The following is a 15,806-nucleotide window of genomic DNA, read 5'->3' on the forward strand; positions in this document are numbered from 1 at the left end:
TCCCAGTTTCTTATCACTGCTTTCAGAGAACCAGCAGGCTTTCTTCCTTGTTTGTACCCTTTAAAGCACTTCACCCTCTAAACTTCCATCCTTACTCATCACACTACCCAAGTACTTAAATGTGTACAATTAAATATTACAGTATACACAACTTAATTATCGCTACATTTCTTTGAGAGTAAAGGATTTCATGCTGAATTTGGCTATTATTTGCAAATCTAATTTTATTTAGTTAATGTGAAAATATTTTTTTTCATTCATTCATTGCCAGACGCCATGTATCCCAGACAGGGTGGCCAAGGGCTTAGAGTTAATTGTTTTACAGGGAGGGGCACTAATCCTCCACCAACCCCACTTGACGTAGGGATGCCAACAGCATCTGGTGTTCCCAGGCGGTCACCCATCCAAGTACTAACCAGACCCAACGTTGCTTAACTTCGCTTATTGAACGGGAAGCGGTGTACTCAACGTGGTATGGCCGTTGGCTAATGTGAAAATATGCTGGTACTTAAAAAATTATATTAATACATTGAAATACTTTGAATTATCACAGTTCCTTAGGTAACGTGATAAAAATCCTGGTAATTAAAGAATGTTATTAAACCTTCGTTAGTCCTGTGGGGTATTCAAACGTGGTTAGTCTGGTGGGGTGTTACAACACCCCCAATACAGAAATACATGTACAGTAGTGTTACTAACATATAAAATACACCCACTGCAAATTGACTTAGGACCTACACATAAAGAACTGCTATGGGTGAGTTTTCTGTCTTTGCTTTGTGTTTCCACCTCTACCAAGTGAATTTTTTGGGCAAGAAGTAACTGGCAACTCCTCTGGTGTTGGCGGGAGGTGGTGAAACACTCAGCACGTCAGTGCTTGCCCAGAAGCAAGAGTGGGAGTACATGTTCCCGTCACTCCGAGCTTGCACCTCCCTCTTTTTACACATGCCCTATTATTTTCCTAAAGTTGAGTTGTCATGCCTGGAAAGTACTGCCCAAGGGATGAGAGGGTCCATACCATTGCATGGAGGCAGGATCATGTCCCTATCATCACGGTTTGTGAACGTACTGAACGCTCAAAGTCAACCGTCATGAAGGTTCTTGCTGCAGCGCTTGGCTTGCCACCTGATGCCATACCACGGCACAAGCATGGCACTGGAAAAAAGAGGATGACTTCCAGAGGTACAGATATGCTTCTGAAGAGGGAAGTAATCAAGAATCCTCGACTGACAGCAGCAGAATTGAAGAGAATGCATCCCCAGCTGTTACAACACGTCTCAATTCGAGCTGTCCAACACCGCTTGCAAAAGGAGCTGGGTTTGCCAAGCCGCACCACGGCCAAGAAACCGCTTCTCACTGACTGCATGAAGAAGCAGCGTATTCAGTTTGCCAAGAAGTATGCACACTGGACATCGGATGAATGGAGAAAAGTCATGTTTTCCGATGAAAGCACATTTCAGGTGTTTCAGGTGTGTTCAGCCAAGGTTGTTTGCCCTGCCTCGTGTAGTCAGTATGATCCTGTTTACACAGTGCCGACTGTTAAGCATCCACAATCAGTAATGGTATGGGGGTCTTTCTCAGGAGAAATGGAAAGGGGAGGCCTCTACTTTCTTCGTAAGAACTTGATGATGAATGGTGGCCGGCACATTCAAGTTCTGAAAGATCATTTGTTAAATTTTTTTGCTCTTCATGGGTGTGACTTTTTCATGCACGATTCAGGTCCATGTCACAAGTCAAGAAAGGTGACAAAATGGCTTCAAGATGATTGGATATAGGCCCTCGACTGGCCTGGCAACAGTCCGGATCTAAATCCAATAGAAAAGATGAAGAAAATCTTGGCAGAGAAGAAGACACCCAATCTGGACAACCTCAAGACTGAACTGGCAGATGTTTGGTGCAAAGAAATGTCCTTAGATTACCTTAGAGGTCTAAGTGATTCCATGCCAAAACGCATCCAACTGGTCCTGAAAAACAAGGGGAAACATGATTTCATATTAATGAATGGGATTTCATTAACAAAGATTGTGATATACAGTAATCACTCCAATATCCGGATCAATAGAGCCATCGGTAGGTTCGGATATTGGTTTTGTCCGGATATTGGGCCCCAGCTTATGGACTTGTACTTACGGACCCTAACACAGAGAAACACCTATACAACTCCCTCCGGACATGCATAGCACCTATTTAACACCCAAATCACACCAATAAGGCACATAAATGACTGAAATAAATGCAATAGACACATAAAATGTGGGTTTAGAAGTATGTTCATACATTAATAAACATTCTGGTACTTATGGACTCTAACCGAGCCTAACCTAACCGAACCTAACCGAACTCTGAAAAACACATTCCTACTGCCCATGCATGAAGTAAGTTTAGTATGGAAAGAAGTACAGTATGACACTTTCTGGTAAGTATAGTATGGGAAAAAATACAATATGAAACATTCTGGTAAATATAGTATGGAAAATAGTACAACATGAAACATTCTGGCTACTTACAGCAAGTCCCCAGGCCACCTCGATGAATAACCGCCTCCTCTCGGACTCTGACAGTAAGAACGATTTCCTGAAGCACTTGCACTACACTCTTCCTGAAGTCTTGCACTGAACTTAGTCACTAACACACAGAAGTCCGTTCTTTTCACAGTGTTCACTTTAGTCCAAATAATGTTCCATTAAATTTAAGTGTTGCACATTAACTTTTCCCAAGTTTTTTTAAGTTTCCAAAGCCAAAACAAAGAAGGTTAGTTACGTTAAATTTCTTTTCTACTTGGTCTTTTCTCCCAACTTGAAAACCTTAACACAACACACCGTTTTTTTCACTGCACAACACTCAAAATTCCCGTGTGGTCTAGTGGAGAAGTTCTTGCTGTTTATTCACTGTCAGAGCCCGAGAGTATCACTGGCAGGCGTCCAAGGGGTGCATCGGTGGGTAGTGGTGATGGCGTACCGACTACAGAAGACTCTGAAGACAGCCGCAAACTCACGCGAGCGGTGACTCCACTGTAGCTGATGTGCTGGGTCTGTGGCTCGGAGCATGAGGGCCTGTCTTGGGAGGCAACGGAGTGGAACCAGGGCTTGGCACAGCGGGGGTCATGGGCCTGAAAAACTGTCAATCGTTGACTGACGCAAGGACCGACGATTCTGGCGATTGATGATGCGCTGCCGGAAAGCACGCACTTCCTCCACGAGTCCCAAGGGCCCCATCTCCCTGTCGCAGTCCGGGTGTTCCAGGTAGTCTAGGACGAACTCTAGAGGTTCCCGGAGTGCGCTCAGCTTGGGGATGGCTGGAGTAGTGTCCTGCTGGGCGGAGTCTGCATCATCATCGCCTTCGTCGTCGGAATCTTCAAGTTCGGGACTGACACCAGCAACCGAAGACGCGATCTCGATATCAGACAACGTCTGATACCCAGGATCGCCTCTCGTCGTCGTCCAACCACTCACGAACATCGTCCACATCAACATCGTCGCCGTGCGTACGAGGCCGTGCATGGAAGTCATCCACGTCAAACCCTAGGAAATCGTACTCCACATCTGTTCCGAAGCAGACGAGACCAACCATTTTCAAGAGTTTTCACAGGGACTTCCTTCCATGCACTAGCCCAGTTGTACAGCGCAGACTTGATGTTGTAGCGGCGAAGGTTTTCCAAAGTCCGCTTGCCTCGAGTGTCACGTCCTTCCCTGCGCTCATCCTCGTCCCTCGAGAACCACCATCACCTCGTCCAGGAACTTCCGACGGTACAGGCGCTTTGTTGCCGCGATCACTCCTTGGTCCATTGGTTGAATGAGAGCAGTCGTATTAGGTGGCAGAAACATGCACCTAATACGGCCATTCTCAGCAACCAAGTCCTTGTCGCACGGGTGGGCAGGTGCATTGTCGAGGAGAAGGAGAGCCTTTACCTGGTCGCGAGGAATTCCCAGTGTCTTCGTCTGGTAATGCATGACCTCCTTGACGAAGTGATGGTGAAACCAGTCTTTGAAAATCACAGCTGTGAACCATGCTTTCAAAGAATGGTACCATACGACAGGAAGGACATCCATCACCCACGAAGGCACCGAGGCTGCTTTGCACGGCCAACAATAACGGGCTTAAGCCGGTGCATGCCGTTAAGGCATTGGCACAACACAAAGCAGATATCCGTTCCTTAGAAAGCTTGCGGCCAGGTACACGCTTCTCCGTCTCATCGGCGAGAGTGTTCGTTGGCACCGAGCGATAGAATAGGCCAGTTTTCGTCAGCGTTATAGACTTGACCGAGAGTGAGGCCCTCCCTGTCGATCAAGCCTTTCACCTTGTGCCCGAAACTCGTCACTCCATCCTCGTTAGCGTCCAATGCTTCGCCATGTGCTTTACGGTTAGTAAGGCCATGTCGCAACTTGAACGCGAAGAGCCAACCCTCGGATGCCTTGAAGTCTAGGGCGTCGTGAAGCCTTGCAAACTTCTCAGCAGCAGCCTTCAGCTCCGTTCCACGTACCATCACACCAGCTGCACGTTGCATGTCGATACCAAATCAACGTGGAGCGGTCGATCTCTGCATACTTGGGAGTAAACATAACCTTCCTCTCCACGTTGCGTTTGCTTCTCGACGAGAAGTCAGCCGTGTACTGCATGAGCTTGTCTCGGGAACGCTTGATATCAAACAAAGTCGACCGGGCCAGGTTGAACTCGCGGAGAATGCGAGAGGAAGACCAACCCGCATCAACCTTCTCCAATATCTCCCGTTTCTTCTCCAGAGTCAACACCACTCTCTTCCTTTTCTCAGGAGGCGGGGCCATCATCACACACACTAAGAGTAGGGCAGAGAGCAGCAGGAGGCCTTGCAGCAAGTACGGCACCACCACAAAAGCGAGCACGTGGGCAGCCATGACGAAGAGCGTAGGTCTTGTCGCGGTGAGAGACAGGCGGGAAGTGGGGAGGATGCAGCAGCGCTCTATCGGACGTCGGAGGAATGACGAACCAAAACAATGCTCTCACGCGGCGCGCGCGGCAAGTTCAAATTACGGACGGCAAAAAATCTATTTTTTTTTCCAATTTTTTTGGATTTTCGGACCATTTTGGGAATGTTTGATCCCAGGACGATAAGGTTCGGTTAGTGGGGATGTTCGGTTATTGGGCGTCCGGATATTAGAGGGATTACTGTATTATGATTTCTGTGTTTTTTAATACCTTGTGGGGGAAGGTCCTAAGTCAATTTGCGGTAGCTGAATATTCATACTGCTGCTTCAGCATATCTCTGCGATCACTTATGAAAAGATTGAATGCCTTGTAGGTGGTGCTTATTAATATTATAATTTATTGTATTTTCTATCTATCTATCTATCCAAACGGGATTGAGGCGTCTGGCAATAGATAGATAGATAGATAGAAAATACAATAAATTATAATATCAGTAAAAAAATAACAAATGGACTTAGTGGTAGGTGGGGGCACTCACCATCCACTCACTTGATGTAGTGCTGCTCTCAGGTGTCCCCCCTTTCCTCTCCTCCATCCTTCTCCTTCCATCCTCTTCTGTCTTTCTTTCCTTCATTTTTTCCTCGTCCTTCTGCCTACGGGTGACTTTACACTCCCCCTCTGTCTTTCTTCCCTTCATTCATTCCTCTTCCTTCTGCCTGTGGGTAACTCTACACTGAGTGACAAATCAAATGATTTCCTGTACACCAGGAAACCATATTCTATGCTGGGTGGTAACCATATAACCAAATTTTGGCACCTGGTGGTTTAGTGGGTAATTATGGGACTCCAGTCAGATTGAACCAATGAAGGTTTATATCCAAGGGGTGGTTGGGGTTTATTGCTCATGTAATGCCACTCAGGGATGAGTGAGGCTGGTCACTCTCATCTTAAATATCAGGACCAACTTGCCTAGCCCCGGGCTCCTACACTTCTCATGGGGCAACGTAGGATTGGATGATGGATGGATGGATGGACTTGTATCTCATTTGTCAGGTAAACACACACAGGGAAATAAATTTTGTGATTTTTTAAATCAGTATAATGATAAATGATATGCAAAAGTAAGATGAAACACCAATCTATAACACAGTGTGATCTAAATGGTTATTTTGATGGGTTGACTGGACACCCCAGGGGGGAGGGGAAGTGCCCCTGTCTCTCACTACAGCAGAGGCAGGACTAAACCAATCCACATGCTCCCTCCCCTCACTGAATCAGGAGAGTACTGGAACGAAGAGAAATATTCAAATTACCGGCTAGGAAATATGAGATTTTAGAAAAAATTGGGGTGCCAAAACATCCCACCTGATTAATGAAGGGTTAATATAATGAACTACTGTACATCAAAATATCACAATTCCTTTAGTATTTTTAATTTGGATTTTTATTTAAAAAATGCTCTAAAATGATGATTGTACCTTTATATTTTAAAATGTTATTAAGACACACATTAATGCTCATAAGTAACATCTTTGCCACTGGGCAATTAATAGGAGTCATAAAGTACATACCATAACATTTTATGCATCCCCAAGAGTACAAAACACTCAGTCATTAGACAAGTACGGAACACATAACATTTTAGCTTCTAAATTTAAGTCAACTCTTAGTATATTGGAATCTCCTAAATCGCAGCCTCATGAGACAGGGCACATGCTGCGATTTGAGAAATTCGCTGTTTAGAAATAATTAATCTTATGGGAAAAAATTACTTATAAGTCTGTCATTTGTACTGGATTATCCGGACAACCATTACCTGGACCATCCATTATCCATAAGCTGTGATCTGGTAGTATTAAACCATTAGTCAAACATTTTTCCCGCTATCCGGATAAAATGCTTGTGTGTGGGCAGAAATTATGGCCACACAAATATTTTCACTCCTGGCCAGGCATAGCCCAGTTGCGTTGCTCTGTCTGGCAGGGTAGTTCATCCGTCTACTGCTAGAGAGACCCTCAGTCATTCTTATTTTGTGCGGAGCTCCAGTAATGTAAACAGCTCCTCTCAGACAGTTGTTATGGCGGTGCACATTGTGGCTTTTATAGTTGTTTCCTACCTGCTTCAGGCCTTGCCATTCTTTGCATGCCTCTTCCTAATGTGTGTGATGATGGTCCCTTCACCAGGGAAAAGGAACAGGGTAGTGATGACTCAGGAGAAGTGGGAAATCCTGGGTAAGATTGATGTGGGATGGTCGAATCGTGAGTGTTGACTTTGATTTTATCCTAGCCTGCTGTACTGTACCATGATTTTATTATATTTTATCATTATTTTATTCTACTCTACCATTATGTTTTGTGTGCCTACTGCATTTTTCTTGTGTAGTTAGTGTTATATGGCATTTATACCTGGCAAGTTGTATTAACCCCTTAAAAGCGGATCGTCGCATTTGCAACGGTCGGCCCAAAGGACAGAACGGCGGATCGTCGCATTTGCGATTTGAGTAAATTTTGAATAACCGCGGGCAAGCAGGCTCCAGCTGGTATTGTCTATCAGTACCACCACCCTCTAGCTACAACTAGCATACTTTACCTTTGTACTACTGACCTCAGTTGTTGCCAAATATCGCGTTTTCCCCCCTCCCCCCCCCACCACGGCCCGGCCAGCCTGGCTGTGATACATGGCAGCGCTCTGAGCGCTCAGAACTGTAAATCTGCGATCTCCTCTCACAAGCAGTTTATGCTACTAGGAAACGCTTGTTTCCCCAGTTGCAACACTAGCTTTTTTTCTCACGGTTTGCCCCTGTTTAGCGTCAGTTTACTGCAGGCTTTCAAAGTGAGATTATGGCGAGTTCTAGCTCTTCCCAGTCAGTGCAAGCGGCCGACAGGAACGAGAATAAAGTGGCGGACGTAAGGCAGAATAAAAAGCGCGCCGTGTTGATCTTTTGGGAAGTAATATGATTGAAAATAATGTAGTATACATGTTTTTAGCTGTGAAAATGGAAATGTTTGTTGAGTGACGGGAAGACCGCCGCCACAGTACATGTCGGCCGTACGCTCCGTTGATTTTAGCCTTATTTTCAGTGCTTATTGTACAAATACGGATTCCTAACTACCTTTACGTTGTAGTATAAAGTTTACTGTGACAGAATGAGGCTGTGGTAGAGGGGAAACCGGGTTGCTGGAGGTGTGAAAGTGAAGATTTGGTTACCCAACTTTGCAAGTCTCCACAAGTCCTTGGGTAGTCCACAAAGGCTCAACACCTGTCTCTGGAGAAAGCTGAATGTAAGTACTATCTGCCATACCAAGTATAATGTTCTAGGGTTAATCTCTGATTTTTGGTGAATATTTTCCTACAGGTACTCAGACCGCGATACAACCCCGCCACTCGGGGGGGATCGACTGTACACAGCCGCGTTTAAGGGGTTAAGGGTCTAACTGTGTCAGAGGATTGTGCTTCCTTGGTGGTTAACTCATGGATTGCACAAATACCTTCTTTTTATCCTGCCCCATGGTTTGCAAATAATTATTATTATTATTTTTTTTTAAGCTTTTGTTTATTGTAAAAACTTGTGTCCCTCCTGCGGTGTTGGGTACACAGTCTGGCTGCAATATGGGGTGGTACTACTACTTTGCGGCCATGTTGTGTTAGGAAGAATACTGCCACCGTATTCCCTGCCTGTCGTAAAAGGCGACTAAAAGGGGCGGGGTGAGGGGACTAGGGACCCCCTCCTCTGTTTTTTACTTCCTAAAAAGAGACAGGCCAGAGAAAGGGAAAGGGGATTGAGTTATCCCCATACCCTGAAGATTGGGTTTATGAATGTGCATGGATAAAGTACGATTGAGGCTAAATGGGAGGAGATTGGGAGAATGTTTGTGAGAAGACAGTTGGATGTGTTACCTTTGAGTGAAACAAAGATGAAAGGGAAAGGTGAGTCTAAGTTTGGAAGTGTGAATGGAAGATTGTCAGGTGTTGGCAGAGGGAGGGAAAGAGAAGGTGTGACCATGTTAGTGAGCCTGGAAGTACGGCAGTGTGTGATTGAATGGAAGATGTCATCGAGACTGATGTGGGTGAAAGCAAAATTTGAACGTGAGTTGTGGGTGTTTGTGAGTGCATATGTGCCTGGTAGTGAAAGGGATGAAGAAGAGAGGAAGTCTTTCTGGAATGAGATTGATGAGTGTCAGCAGAGTTTTGGAGCGAATGTGAACGTGGTAATGATGGGAGATCTGAATGCCAGAGTGGGAAATGCAGCAGTTGAAGGTGTAGTAGTAGTAGTAGTTGTTCCCTAGGCAGTCTGGCCGAACAGCCCTGAGTCCCTTAGGAAGGCTATGACCGAGACCGGGCTTTCCCACAGAGCTCTCAAAGAGTGTATGTTGTGTTGTTGGCGTAGGTGATTGTGTGCAATGCAGTCTTCCATAATGTGCTTAATAGTATGGGGTGCTGTGTTGCATCCTGGACAGGCATCAGCGATGGAGTCATCCAGCCTCTTCTGGTAGCTTAAGAGGGCTGGATGGTGCCCACATCTCAGCCTGGCCAGGTGGACCCTGTCCTCACGAGGAAGATAGGATTCAGAAGGGTGGATGTCAGGAGGCCGTGCATGCAGCTGTGTGTTGTCTTTAAGTGACTGAATGGAGCGGCGAGTGATCTGAGTGTGGATATGCTTCTGGAAGCTGGTCTGAGGTGGGCGAGGGGGGAGAGATGACAGTATTTGTGTATGGTATCGTGTGCTGGGTGTTGTTTTGATGTTCCTTGGTGTGGGTGGATGTGCTGCCATGTACTGTAGTGGATTTTATGGGTTTGTGGAGGCTGCAGCAAGAAACTGGGTGCCTCTCATTTCTAGGTGATCCTTGACTTTGAGGACTTTGGTTTCTTGATGTAGGTGGTCTGTGGGTGTAGTAGCTGTGCAGCCTGTGATCAATTTTAGGGCCTTGTTCTGTATGGTCTGTAGAGTGTTGTAGTGTGTTTTGGTCAGGTTAGAAGCCCAGGCAGGTCTTGCATAATTCATCACTGAACGTATGTATTGTTTGTATACTGTGGTGGTGGTTTCTTTGTTGTATCCGAATGTTGTATGAGCAAGTGACCTCAGAGCATTGAGTCTTGGTGTTATTTTATTTTTAATGTTTGTGATGTGTTGTTTAAATGACATTGATGTATTGTATGTTACACCAAGGATTTTGGGTGTGTGTGTAGGGGAGTGTTGTTTATGGTGAGGTGTGGGATGTGACTGTGTTCTGCTGTCCAATTTGTGAGAAGAGTCACTGTAGATTTGGGGCTATTTTGAGCCTGTTTGTGGTGAACCATTCGTATAGTGTGTTGAGGTAAGGTTGAATGATGTGTGCAGCTGTGTTTGCATTTTGGTGCGTACATGTAAGTGTTATATCATCTGCATAGGAAGCTATATGTATCTGTGGGGTGTGGGTACGTCGTGCATGTATAGATTAAAGAGTGTAGGGGACAAAACAGATCCTTGGGGGACGCCGTTTGTGAAGTTTCTGATGTTAGAAGACTGACCGGCAAATGTTACGTGTGCACATCTGCCTGCTAAGTAGTTTGCCAGCCATCTTTTTGTGTTATTGTGCATGTTTGTGTTGAGTATTATGTTTGTGAGGTTGTGGCGGGGGATGGCATCAAAAGCTTTGCTAATGTCTAGTGTGACTAGGGGTGTTCTGTGTGGTGGCCTAGCTGAATTCATACCATCGAAAACTCTCTGTGTAAGGTCTGTAAGAAGGGTGTTTGTGGAGTGTAGTGGCCTAAAGCCATGTTGTGACTGGGCTAGGGGAATGTGAGGTGTGACTAGTTGTAGTATCAGTCTTTCAGTGACTTTAGAGGGGGTGCAGAGGAGTGTGATGGGGTGATGTGAGGAGGGTAACGTGGGGTCTTTGTTGGGTTTAGGGATAGTGATGATATTGCCATGCTTCCAGATGTTGGGTATTATGATGTGTGAGTAGCTGTAGTTTGATATGTTGGTGAGTGCTTGTATGCCTTGTGGTCCTAGGTGTTTAAGGTGAATGTTGCTTATGTTGTCTGGTCCACAGGCAGATGAGTGCTTGAGGTTGTTAATGATGTGCTTCGTCTGGTTGTAAGTGAAAGGTGCGTAGTCTGGGTCTGTGGGGAACTGCCTGTGGGGAACTGTTTCTTACGTCTGATTATACGTCGGTCTTCCGGATGGGGGGTTAGATGGCTGACTTGTGAAAAGTGATTGATGAGAGTGTTTGCTTGTTGTTTGTTTGAGGGTACGGTGTCTGTTGTTGTGATGGCAGCGTGTGATTGTGTGGTGTTGCTGTTGGAAACTGTGATGCTGTTTAGTGTTTTGTAGAGTTTGTTGATGTTTGTTCTGTGGTCAAGTGTTTGGAGGTAATTTTTCCAGTTTAGTGTTTGCTGTTCTGATATTTTACTGTTTATCTGAGTGTTGAGTTCTTGTATTTGTTGTACGGTGTCTTGTGTATGGGGTGTTGGGGAGTGTCGCAGTGTGTCCCGTTGTCTGATGAGGCCTTGAATTTCTGGTGTGAAGTTGGGGTTATTGCCTCTAGGGATGTGTCTTTTGTCTGCATTTTGTATGATTGTGTTGAAAGTGTGCACAGCGGTGTTGATGTTTGTGATGGGTGTACTGTTTAGTGTTTCTAAATGTTGTTCTGTTTCAGTTACAAAGGCCTCCCAGTTGGCTCTTATAATTAGTGTATGTGTGTTTGTGGCCAGCTGGGGTGATTCTGGTTTTGGTAGTGATGATGATTGGGAGGTGGTCAGAAGCTAGGGTTTTGACCACTCTCCATGGTGTAGTGGGGGCGAGGTTTAGGGAGCAGAAGGTGATGTCTGGAGATGATGGGAGGAAGAGGGCTTGGTGTGGGATATGGGTATGTTGGTCTAGACTGTTTAGTATGAAAAGATGATCTGTCTGGGATTGTAGTGAAGGTGTAGTTGGTATGCATGGTGTGCCTGGAAGAAATGAAAATGGGGAATGAATGATAGGGATGCGCATTGAGCGAGAGATGGTGATTGGAAATACCTTGTTTGAGAAGAAAGATATTTATAAGTATACGTGCTTGTGACAGGAGGGTGGAAGGGTTGTTGATAGAGCATTGATGAACCATGTGGTTGTGTCCAGGAATGTAATAGGAAGATTGTTGGATGTGAGTTTTGAGAGGGGAGGGTGGAGGTATGTCTGACCACTACCTGGTGGAAGGAAAGTTAAGAGTAGGTAAGAGATGGGTGAGAGCTTGGAGAGTTAGGTGTGGCAGGGAGATTTGAAAGTGAGTGAGTTGGATAAGAGAGAAAAAATGATAGAGTATCAGGAGAAATTGAAAGATGAGTGGAATCTAGTGAAAGATCAGGAAAATGGCAGTGTGGAGGAGGAATGGCAGTTGTTTAAGAGTGCTGTGGTGGGGCATGCAGAAGAAGTGTGTGTTGGTGTAAGGAAAGGAAGTGAATGGTCGTGCGAGGAAGTAAGTATGGCTGTGGCTGAGAAGAGACATCCAAATGAAGTTTGGCTGCAGAGGAAGGATGAGGTGTCATATGAGAGGTATAAGGAAAAGAGGAATAGGCTGAGAAGGGTTGTGCATGATGCTAAAGTGGCAGCAGATGAGAGGTGGGGTAGGCAGTTGACTGAGAATTTTCAACAAAATAAGAAAATATTTTGGAAGGAGGTGAAAAGGGTGCGAAAGGGAGACTCTGGGAAGGAAGAGCAAGTAAAAGCAGAGGATGGAAGGATGTTAATTGAGCTGGATGCAGTAAGGAAGAGATGGGCGGAGTATTTTGAAAGATTGTTAAATGTAGAGGAGGAAAGGGAGGCTGAGATTGTGGCGGATGGAAGGGTGCATGGAATAAATGTGTTGGGAGAGTTGAATGATTCTTTGATCACGAAGGAAGTGCAGGAGGCAGTAAAGGAGATGAACACAGGGAAAACTTCAGATATGGATGGGTGTGCTGTGGAATGTCTGAAAGGTGGCGGAGCGACTATGTTGCCTGGTTAATAAGATTGTTGAATGTGTGCGTTGTGCAAGGTTTGATTCCAATTGACTGGGCAAGTGCTTGTGTGGTCCCGTTGTATAAAGGTAAGGGTGATAAGTATAAATGCACTAGCTTTAAGGGTATAAATCTGTTGTGTGTTGTAGGTAAGGTGTATGGTAGAGTGTTACCGTATTTTGTGGGGTGGAAGACGCAATTTTTTTTCTCAGAATCACTTCAAATATCCCCCTGCGTCCTGGAGGTGAGACTAAGACTTTGGCTCCATTTAGAAGACTCACTTATATAGAGGATCATCTCACTGTTTGTCAGTCAAGTATCTTTTAGAGGATAAACACCTTTGATCTATTGTAAAAAGTTACATTCACTTGTGTATATACCGTATTTCGCGGCATATAAGACGCACTTTTTTGTCTCAAAGTTACCTTAAAATATCCCCATGCCTCCTGCACGTTAGACTAAGGCAGGTTAGTTAGGCTTCACTGAGAAGAAACTCTTATAAAGATGATCATCTCAATGCTTAGCAACCACAGGTGTTTTCTACAGTATGCAGACTTTATTTTATTTTTAAAAATAATATACACTAGTGTGTATATGCAGCAGATTTAAGAAACACCCGAGATCAGAAACACATAAAACTTTCGCGGGTTTGTTTACAGCTCAACTGGCTAACATCGTGAAGATATTTAGCGGTTTAGCAATTTAACAGTTTAGCATCCGCACTATGCCAGCAAGCTAACGTACATGATCACTGGTGAACTGTCTGCTAACCTTCTGAAAGGCAATCATGACCACTTTGCTTGCCATCCATTCACTAACGAGCAATCATACTGGAGAGATGCTGGCTAGTGAAACTGCCAAGTCATCAAAACAGACTTTCGTCACGTATGGAAATACAGTAACCCTAATTAGGTCAGTTACTTTTGTGACATTTTGTGAGTGTATATATGCAGCAGGTATTAAAACACGCAAGTTCAAAAACACAAAGCATTCACGGTTTGTTTTCAGCTCAACTGGCCAATACCGTCAAGGGGTTTAGCGGTTTAGCAACTTAGCAGTTTAGTGTCTAGCGTACACCCTACTCTAGCAAGCTAACGTGCTCACTGGTGAACTGTCTGCTAACCTTCTGAAAGGCAATCATGACCACTTTGCTTGCCATCCATTCACTAACTAGCAAAGCAATCATGCTGGAGAGATGCTGGCTAGTGAAACTGCGAAGTCATCAAAACAGACTTTCGTCACGTATGGAAATTCAGTAACCCTAATTAGGTCAGTTACTTTTGTGATATTTTGTGAGTGTATATATGCAGCAGATATTAAAACATGCAAGTTCAAGAACACAAAGCATTCACGGGATTGTTTTCAGCTCAACTGGCCAATACCGTCAAGGGGTTTAGTGGTTTAGCAACTTAGCAGTTTAGTGTCTAGCGTACACCCTACTCTAGCAAGCTAACGAAGTTACAGCTTCACTTTTTCAGCTAAGTGAAGTACTTTAGCAATGTCTATGCAACTCAGGGCACACCCAATTACAGTATTTTGTTATGAAAATAGGATAAAATTCACTGAGTAGCATAACTGATGCAATATCTGAAATAGCAGTGCCTGACGGGCATTCATATCAGCGTCCGCCATTTCTGCTGTATTCTTAGCAGACGGCGATCAGAATGATTGACAACGTTCACTCTCTGCATCTCTGCTGCCTAAGCAAAGCTCTCATGATCGGCAATGGGGATCATTTAGGCCATAACGTCCAAATTTGTTAGGTTAGGTTGTAAAATCGTTTGCCATTTTGGACGTTACGGCCGAAACGACCAGAATCCTAAGGTGTAGGTGAGAGTTTGGTGTGGGTGTAGTTAAGGAAGTAGAAGTGGGAAGAGTCAGGCTAGGGAACTGATAATCCGCTTATTATAATCCCTTCAGCCCAGCAATGTATTTTATAGGGTAGTTTATTCATGCTCGCCATATGATTTTATTCAGTTCAGGAAACGTACTGAGGAGGTTAATGTGGGCTGTATCAAATGCCCCAAGTCTGAATATCGCCTGTGCTCAGTTAAAACGATTGCCAAGTTAAAATCGTATGAAGTGTGGTATAAGCAATTCAATGGATGGTACTGAGGACCATTTACTGTATGAAAGTGACAGTGAAACAGTGATGATGACTGAGGTGATGACTTCCAGTGATGCTTCAGGACTCGGGGGAAGTAGTGATGAATTCTCAGGATTTGAAGACGAGTGAAATTTTCACCATGTCAGTAATATGAAGTGAATATAGGTTTTAGGTGATCATGACAGATGCAACCATGGAAAATTTAGGATCAATGGTGCTGTACACCTTTAGTCTTGCACTGACGATGTTTGGATGAATAAATTGTTTGAGGTGTTTCATGTCCTTAACACGTTGACCGCTTATCGGGCCATCGATGTACCGAGCAGAAGTTTCCCCCTCAGCGTATTGGTACATCCTTGACCCGAATGTCCTTTTTCAAAAGCTTTTGAAAACGTTAGTATATAATCAATATTTATTTCCATTAAATCTACAGATGTGCTGCAATGGTATTATTTAATACAAAAATACTTATACATAGGTAAGTTATTGATTAATAATCAGCTAAAAATTTATTTGTTTTTCGTTCATCATTTTTTATACAAAATCAGTTTTCACACAATACAGTTAGCTCAAATGCATTATAATCAATATCACAGAAAGGCAGGTATCAAATATAACACTTATGAATGCATTTCTTGTATAAAAAGTAAATAATCAACACTCCGTTTTAAAAAAATTTAGATATTATTTCATAAAATAAAACATAGTTCCAAGATGCACAAGAAGCCTGGTAACAATTTATAAACAAAGTAAATGAAATACATAATGTAACAGTAACTGTAAAGGAAAATACTGCTAAATTTAAAAAAAATCTAAAAATTTAAATCTTATGATAAATGAA

At 44.0% G+C, this 15,806-nt stretch overlaps 1 protein-coding gene and 1 non-coding gene across 2 annotated transcripts in view; one reads left to right on the forward strand and one right to left on the reverse strand.

Annotated features, from left to right (window-relative positions):
• The window catches only part of INPP5E (Inositol-3-phosphate synthase), a 576,780-nt gene that overhangs the window by 318,219 nt on the left and 242,755 nt on the right, over positions 1-15,806 (forward strand). The window lies entirely within an intron of this gene.
• LOC145401148 (5S ribosomal RNA) lies at positions 368-486 on the reverse strand. The gene has a single exon (XR_013897560.1). It is a non-coding gene; the product is annotated as a 5S ribosomal RNA (ribosomal RNA).

This window comes from Coenobita brevimanus, chromosome 54 (assembly GCF_032717465.1).
Source record: "Coenobita brevimanus isolate Jiangsu-jjx chromosome 54, ASM3271746v2, whole genome shotgun sequence".
Taxonomy (NCBI): Eukaryota; Metazoa; Arthropoda; class Malacostraca; order Decapoda; family Coenobitidae; genus Coenobita; species Coenobita brevimanus.